At 43.7% G+C, this 8,496-nt stretch overlaps 1 long non-coding RNA gene across 1 annotated transcript in view; it reads right to left on the bottom strand.

Annotated features, from left to right (window-relative positions):
* Window positions 1-3,424: 3,424 nt before the first annotated feature.
* LOC125481945 overlaps window positions 3,425-8,496 on the bottom strand; it is a 7,649-nt gene continuing 2,577 nt past the window's right edge. The window contains exon 3 of the long non-coding RNA XR_007261503.1: window positions 3,425-3,522. This is a non-coding gene — a long non-coding RNA (uncharacterized LOC125481945). The remainder of the gene's footprint in view (window positions 3,523-8,496) is intronic.

The raw sequence follows: 8,496 nt of genomic DNA on the forward strand, positions 1-8,496 counted from the left end.
CCTGTCTATATGTGATAGGTATGTCATCCTTGTACCAATTCACCTAAAACTCTTCCATACTTTCTCCAATACATTCACATCCTTCCTATAGTGCCACACATAGAACTGTTAACAGTACTCCAGCTGAGGTCTACCCAGTGTCTTCTGTATGTTAATCATAGCCTCCTTCCTCTTGTATTCTATGCACCTGTTTACGAAACCTAGGACACTTTATATTTTATTAACAGCTTTCAATATCTGTTCTGCTACAGGTTAATGACTGATACACATATGTGCTCAGTGCTCCCTGCTCCTGAAACCCTTTATTTAACATTGTCTCTCGACGTTCTTTGTTCCAAATAACATCATCTCACACTCGTCTGTATTGAAATTTTTCTGCTGCCCATTCGCCCATTCCACTAATGTGTCAATGTTCTTTTGAAATTCTACATTGACTTCCTCACAGTTTACAATTCTCCCGGGTTTTGTGTCATCTACAAACTTTGAAATAATCCCCTTGCACACTAAGATTTAGATTGGTTATAAACATATCAGGAAAAGCAAGGGTCCCAATACTGACCCCCAGAGAACTCCACTGCAAACCTTCTTCCTGATCAAAAACTACCCATTAATATAATTCCTATCCCTTGGGACAATTTTGTATCCACGTTGGTACTGTCCTTTTTATTCTGTAACCTTTAACCTTTCACACAATTCTGTCTTTATTCTGCATCAAATGCCTTTTGGAAGTCTGTGTACACCACATCAACAGCCTTCTCTTTCTAAACTCTTTCTGTTACCTTTTTAAAAACTTCCGGCAATTTATTGAGACATGATTTTCCTCTAACAAATCCATGCTGGCTCTTCCAATCAATCAATAATTTTTCTCTGTGGGAGGTGATGGTGTAGTGGTATTATTGCTGGACTGTTAATCTAGAGACCCCAGATAATTTCTGGGGACCTGGGTCCAAATCCTGCCACAGCTGATGGTGGAATTTGAATTCAATAAAATATCTGGAATTAAGAGTCTAATGATGACCATGAATCCATTGCCGATTGTCAGGGGGAAACACCCATCTGGTTCATTAATGCCCTTTAGGGAAGGAAACTGCCATCCTTACCTGGTCTGGCCTACATGTGACTCCAGACCCACAAACATGTGGTTGACTCCTAACTGGCCTCTGGGCAATTAGGGATGTGCAATAAATGCTGGCCTAGCCAGCAATGCCCACTTCCTATGAATGAATAAAGAAAGTTTGTTTCATCATTGTTGGAAGAATCTTTACGAGGGTCTATTGCAAAAGTGATTCCTGTATAAAAATACTACTTTGGCTGTGAGCATATTGGAGTGTTCCAAGGTCATGAAAGTTGCTAAATACAGGTACCATTTATTTATTTTGTAATTAGATATAGGAGAAAGAGAGATTTATTCAAATCGAGCAAGGTGTTTGATGTGAAAAAAGTAGATGGAGGTTTACTCTTGGCTGGGGAACTGCATGATACTGATTCTTATTATATAGGAATTAAAAAGTCACCTGGGACCAACATGGCTATTTGTTCATTGGTGTGAATTAATTAATTAAGTCATTGTAAATGGATTAGGTGTTTACTGCACAAGCAGAGCCATTTGTTGCACAGGTTGAGTAAATATCTACACTTTTATATGTGTGAACCTTTGTAACAGCTGGAAAGTAGATTGCAGGCAACTAATAGCAATTTGTATATTTATAGTAACTACATATATATTATATAAATACTATAAATACGACCAAGTTCAAAATGTGAGACCACGAAATTAAAGAAACAAATTGAATAGTTAGATGGGTTGTGATGCTTTTTTGATAAGGTGGAGCTAAAAGTGGAAAGCCTGATGATTTAGACATTTATTGCCCACCCTGAATTGCTCTTGAGAAAGTGGCAGTGAGTTACCTTCTTGAACTGCTAGGTTGGCCAGGTCCCCTGACCCTGAGCAGACCAAGCTAATGACTAACTGTGGCCAAGCTCCTGGACAGTGTGCAGTCTGCGCTGTGACTGATGGCAGTGGGACCCTCCTGATAGTCACTAGGTCTGCCTTGGCTAGACTGAGGACTATCCCCGTCTTACTTTCAGACGTGGTGATTTGATTGAATGAACGTGTTGTGTGTTTGCTCTGCAGTAGGCTGGCACGTGCTGCTGGTGTAGGACTCAGTGTCTCCGAGCGCTGTACAGCAAGTTGTTCCCCTGCACTTTAGCATAGATCCCTCTTGACAAATAAAAGAGCATGTCGATACAGCAGTACTGATGGTGTTAAGGGTATGGCTGAAGTGCCATCACAATAACAGGCATGGCACTGCATGGTAAAGCACAGAAAGGCATGGATGGTGACAGATGGGGCAGGGAGGCACAAAGTGAGCAAGCAGGAGAGTTTGCGAGCAGCCCTGACATGCAACCTGGTCTAATACTTGAGCTGGAAGCCTGCCCCTGCTTGGAAAGTCCTGTCCCCTGGGTGCAGCGTTGCAATGTTATTTGCCGGTGTGGTCTACAATGTGACTGTGTGCCGCCTAAACAGCCCACAAGTGGACCGGAGAGGCACTGCAATGATTGTGAGGATTTGGCAGATATTGATGCCAACATCCGTGGATGAAGGGTGCATGTGGCTGGTGCCCCATGGAACATGTCCTGAGGCATCGCTTGGCGCTAACGAGCATGGAGGCTGATGACAGTCAGCCATTGAGCTGAAGTTGCCAGGTACCCAGTGCTCCGCCTTCCATTTTGGGTTTTCTCGAAGAGTATCTTGCTTGAGTAAGCAAGGAGTCTGAGTATCAATGAGGTGTGTTGTGGCATTAATGAGGCATTTACCGATCTTTAATCCCTGTCAATGATCACCGATTGTTGCCCAATGATAATCTCACTGTGTCACCTGGCAATTGCATAGAAGATGCAGCGAGTAGCTCAAAATGTTGAGACAGGCTTTGCAGACTCCATGTATGTTCCAACATGAAACTCACTATATTCCAGGTTGCTCATGTCCTTATAAGATTATGTCCCATGCCTCCATATTTAGAGGTAGAAGAATGAAAATGAATTGGCAAAGGATTTAAGAGATTGTTGGGACAAACCATGTTGTGCAAACTTAGCCATACAAGGTACGGATTTTGGGAAATCCTCTGCCTTAAAACTGTATCATTATCATTCAGATCCAGAGAAACTGGCCTGGTTGAAAGCAGACATCCAATACATGTTGGAAATCCATTGACTTGATCTGGCCAAAGCACCAGGAGTTTCTCAGTAGTGTAAGTTCCTAAGTCTGAGGATTCAACCAGATCTTGTGTCAACTTTAGATTTTTTTAGATGTTTTTTAGATTTTAGATTTTTATTGTCATAGGCACTCAAGTGCAGGAATACAGGAGTACAGTGAAAAGTGTACAAAGTCACCATTCTCCAATGCCATCTTATTATACAAAAGACAGGATTAAAAACAGAAGCAGATAAAAAAGAAGCAGTCAAAAAAAGAGAAAGAAATGTCCAGATTGTTCCCTCGCCTCCACCATACGTCCTTGCTACCTGAAAAACAAAGCCACAAAGTTCATCCCTCAGTCTGTGAACACTCAGGTGCCCCCGCTCCCCCCCCACCAGCCCCGCCCAGACCCCACACACCAGACAGCTGGAATGCCACCGCCTCCGCTATCAGCTGTGCCCAGCCATGGCCTGAAGCCACAGCAGCACCAGAACCATGTCGCCATTCTTTGGCGCCACCCTGCCTCCACCGATGTCCGCGCCGGGTCAATCTCGGCAATGCAGCTGCTTCTGGGCCCTGAGCTGGGCTTAAACTCTACGCTGGGCCCACCACACTGAAACAGCCTGCACCCTCACTATTGTGACTCGAACAGCCTCTCTCTAAGCACCAGGCGGCACAAGGTGGTGTCAGCACATGGGCAGTCAGTCCTGAGGCGGAGGAGCCTGGCTGGACCAGGACCCAGAGCCCAGCGCCCGCCTCACTGTCCCCGTTCTGGCCACGGTCACTCCTTCCTCCCTTCCCATAGCCACCTGAAGCTGCCCTTCGGTGCAGTAACAAAAACAGACTCTTACTCAATACCTCGCCTGGAGGACACTATTGATGGAGTTGGCTGTGCCTGATTTCTTCCCAAAGTTGATTTAACAAAAGGATACTGGAAAACTCATTTAACACCCGTGTCTAAAGATTTATCAGTCTTTTGACACACTAGGTTGCATTTCCAGAGCTGACTGATGCTATCTGGACTTAGAAGAAAGTTCTCCAACAACATTCCAGAGTTTGATGAACCAAATGGTAGCCCGTGTTCCTAGCTGTGCAATTAAGCTTAAAGATGTGCTATGGAACCATGACACTTGGATGAACTATTTTAAACAGCTGGAAGCTTTGTTTAGGAACTTAAAGTCAGCTGATAAGCCTGGCCAAAAGCAAATTTACAAAGGCAAAAATAATCTACCTATGGCTAGGGAAGGCATGCCAAGATCAGCAAAAGTCTAAGCATTCATGGAGTTTCCTGCCCCTAAATCTAAATGGAAAATAATGACATGTTTTGACATCTCGATCAGTGAACTGGTGTTGGCTGCGGTAAGTTTCACTGAGCCTTTCAAGGTAGCAGTTAATGCCAGGAGTTGCATTGGACATAGAGATGCCATGAGGATATTTTTCTTGAAAACTAAATGAACACCAAAAAAAAAATGCTCTACAGTAGAAAAAGAAACCCTGGGATTGCTCTTACACTTTGAAATTCATGTCCATCACAACGACAGAGAGACGCTGGTATATATTGATATCCGGCCTTAGGCGTAGCACGTTATAGAGGTGATGATGTAAAATAAATAAAGGTTTGTATTTACAGAGTCAGAGACTTCAAACCTGTTACCACGACTATCACAGATGGCGCCAACCGCGATTGGTCAGTACCTCATGTCAGGATCCAATCAAATGACCCAGTTGCTTTCGGAAAGAGCCAATGATGTTGGCTGAATGAGCAGCTATCAAAGGGGAGGGGCAGCCCTGATGGATAAGACCCCATTACAAACTGGGGAGGCTAATCCTGGATCTGACATCCGCAGTAAATTATGGACGGTCCCAAAGCAGTGATGGCTGTTCACTAATCTGCAGCCTGCCTACTTCGACTGTAACACTTGCCCTGTGGCCATCAAATACAGGGCAAAACAGTGTAAGGTCTGCCTTGTGCCCACCAAATCCCACCCCAGCCAGCCTAAGTCCATGTGAATAATATGGGCTACATCTAGATGCTGACGTTGGCAGCTGGATATCACTTCCCAGTTACTTTCCTGTTTACACTAGATAATCCCAGTCTTGGAGATCAAGCTATTTAAATGCGTCACACTCACAACTGTGTGTGTAAGAAGCGAGCTCAGGGTGGTATCATGTTTAAATAGACTGCCTGACTGACTATAGTCCTCAATGTTTGTCAGTATGATGGCAACAAGAGTTGCAATAAGCATGTTATACAGTTAACCACCTGAACGAGTGGGTCATTTGATGTTTACATGGTTTAGTTTCTATAACGTACATCTAAGCCACACGTCAAAGGAGGTTGCAATTAATTTGACACCCATTTTTGTCTGCGTAACCAGGGAACTGGTGCTAGAAGGATTTGGGCTGTATTTATTTAAAGTAGTGTATACAGACGGCAGAATAAATTAGGAAACATCAAGATTTTACACTGTTTGAACATGATCCACACTCAGTGACTGAGAATGATATCAAGTTGTTTGGCTTTCCAGCACTTGAGGCGATGATTTTCAGTATAACTTGCTCCTATACCAACAAGTTCCAGGTCTACCAGCCCCAGGCTGATCATATTCTATATCTCCATGTTCCCACTTCACCACATTCCAGATCTCTCAGCTTTTATTAACCAGATTGCAAATTTTCCGGCAGTCATAAATCGATTGCAAGTCTCCTGATCCCTGTGCCGTCATGTATCAGATCTCCTAAGACCCAGACCATCCAATTTCAGGTCTCCTAATCCAAATACTATTAAAGCTCAGATTTCCTAATCCAGCATCCCAGATCATAGGCCATCTGATCTCTTTACAGATCTCCTTGATCTCTTTGCCCTCACACTATCTGGTCCCATATCTCCCAGGTTCTAGAGACCAGATTCCTGATGCCATAGACCTCTATCATTAGGTTTCAATTCTACCAGCTCCCATAACATCAGACCTTCAATACTATGGTCTCCTGGCCAGTAGATCCCAGGTCTCTCAGTCCCTGTACCATTAGTTTCCTAGTCTCTCTATACAACCACATCCCAGATCTCCTAGTCCCTGCCATGTCAGATGTCAGATCTCCAATCCTCATAAAATCCTGTCTTAGATCTCCTAGCCTCTATACGCCAGATCCTTGATCTCCTCACCCCCAATCCATTCGATCCAAAATCTCCTAGTCCCCATACTATCTGATCACAAGTCACCCAGATTCCATGTATCAGATCCCAAATCCCCAGATTCGATCAGATTTCTAATCTCCTAACCCCGATACCATGAGATCCATCAAAGATAGGAACATAAGTATTAGGAGCAGGAGTAGATGATTCAGCCCCTGAAGCCTCCCCTGCTAATTTATAATTTTGGCCTCAACTCCATTTTCCTGCCAGCTCTCCTCCTTAACCCTTCAGCACATTCCAAATTAAAAATTTGTCTATGTCTTCCTCAAATTTAGTCAGTGTCCCAACACTCTCAGGTAGTAGGTCCTACAGACTCATGACCCTATGAGAGAAGTAATTTCTCCCCATCTCTGTTTTAAATCTGTTGTCCATTACCTGAAAACTATGACCCCTTGTTCTAATTGCCCCCCAGAAGGTAAGCTCCACTTGGATGAGCGAAGTCTGTCAGAATGAAACACAGTTTTTAACAAAGGCAATGGTTTTGTTCTCCCCAATATTTAACTGGAGCAGATTTCTCCCTGGGATGCCATTTGATCCAAATGAGAAATCAAGGATATTTTTTTCCCTCTCATCGACTTTGTAAAGGGATTTGATATCGAAAAGTAATTGATGGCATGGGACTACTGTAAAGGATATGGACCCTGACAATAATCCAGTGGTAGTCTAGAAGTCATGTGCTAGATGTGCACTAGCCAAGCTGTTCTGGTACATCTACAACACTAGCATCTACCTCATGATATGGAAAATTGGCCAGGTATGTCCCATGTACAAAAAAGAAGGACAAATCCAACTCAGCCAATTTGGGGTCCTCCAGGGCCACTTAAATCTTGACCTCTTGACAGCTTTGGCTGAAACATGGACAAAAGAGCTGAATTCCAGACGTGAGAGTGACTGTCCTTAACATCGAGGCTCCTTTTGACTGAAGGTAGTATCAAGGAGCCCTAGCAAAGCTGGAATTAATGAGAATCGGGGGAAAAACTCTCCCCTTATTGCAGTCAAAGGAAGGTAGTTGTCGTTGTTACTGATCTGTCATCTCAGCTCCAGGACATTTCTGCAGCAGTTCCTCATGGGACTGTCCTGGGCCCAACCGTTTTCAGCTGCTTCATCAATGATCTTCTCTTCATCATAAGGTCAGAAGTGGAGATGATTATACAATGTTCAATGTCATTCATGAGTCCTCGCATCCTGAAGCAGTCCACATTCAAATACAGCAAAACCTGGACAATATTTAGGTTTCAGTTGACAAGTGACAAGTAACCTTCATGCCACACAAGTGCCAGGTAATGTCCATATCCAACAAGAGAGAATGTAATCATCACCACTTGACATTCAATGACATCACCATCACTGAATCCATCACTGTCAACATCTTGGGGGTTACTATTGACCAGAAACTGAGTTGGACTAGACATAAAATGCTGTGGCTTCACGAGTAGTTCAGAGGTTAGGAATCTTGCAATGAGAAGATCATCTCATGAACCCTAATGCCTCTACACTTGCCTGGATGAGGGCAGCTCCAACAACACTCAAGAAGATAACATTATCGAGGAAAAAGCAGCCGGCTTGATTGGCACCAGATCAACAAACATTCACTCTCTCCACCAGGGACGCTCAGTAGCAGCAGTGTGCACTATCTACAAGGTGCACTGCAGAAATTCACCAAAGATCCTCAGACAGCGCCTTCCAAATCCACAAACATTACCATCTCAAAGAACAAGGGCAACAGAGACATGGAAACAGCACCAATTGCAATTTTTTTCTCCAAGCCCTTATCATCCAACTTGGAAATATACCACTGCTCTTTCATGTCAAAATCCTGGAACTCCCTCCCGTATGACATTGTGGCTACACTGAAATGCAGTGCAGAAGTCCAAGAAGGAAATTGGGGTTTTAATTCGAAGTGATGAGAACATGCAAATTCTCAGCAGTTCCACTGACCATGGAAGTGAAGCAGCCTAACAACAAGATGGAAGAGTGCACCTCTGCGTGCAATTTAAAGACAACAGGATCACTGCCATGTTGACACTCTGAAACACAATAACTGGATACAGCCACACACACACACACACACACACACACACACACACACACAGACATAGACACACAC

Source organism: Rhincodon typus, unplaced genomic scaffold (assembly GCF_021869965.1).
Source record: "Rhincodon typus isolate 14 unplaced genomic scaffold, sRhiTyp1.1 hic_rhity00004444, whole genome shotgun sequence".
NCBI lineage: Eukaryota > Metazoa > Chordata > Chondrichthyes > Orectolobiformes > Rhincodontidae > Rhincodon > Rhincodon typus.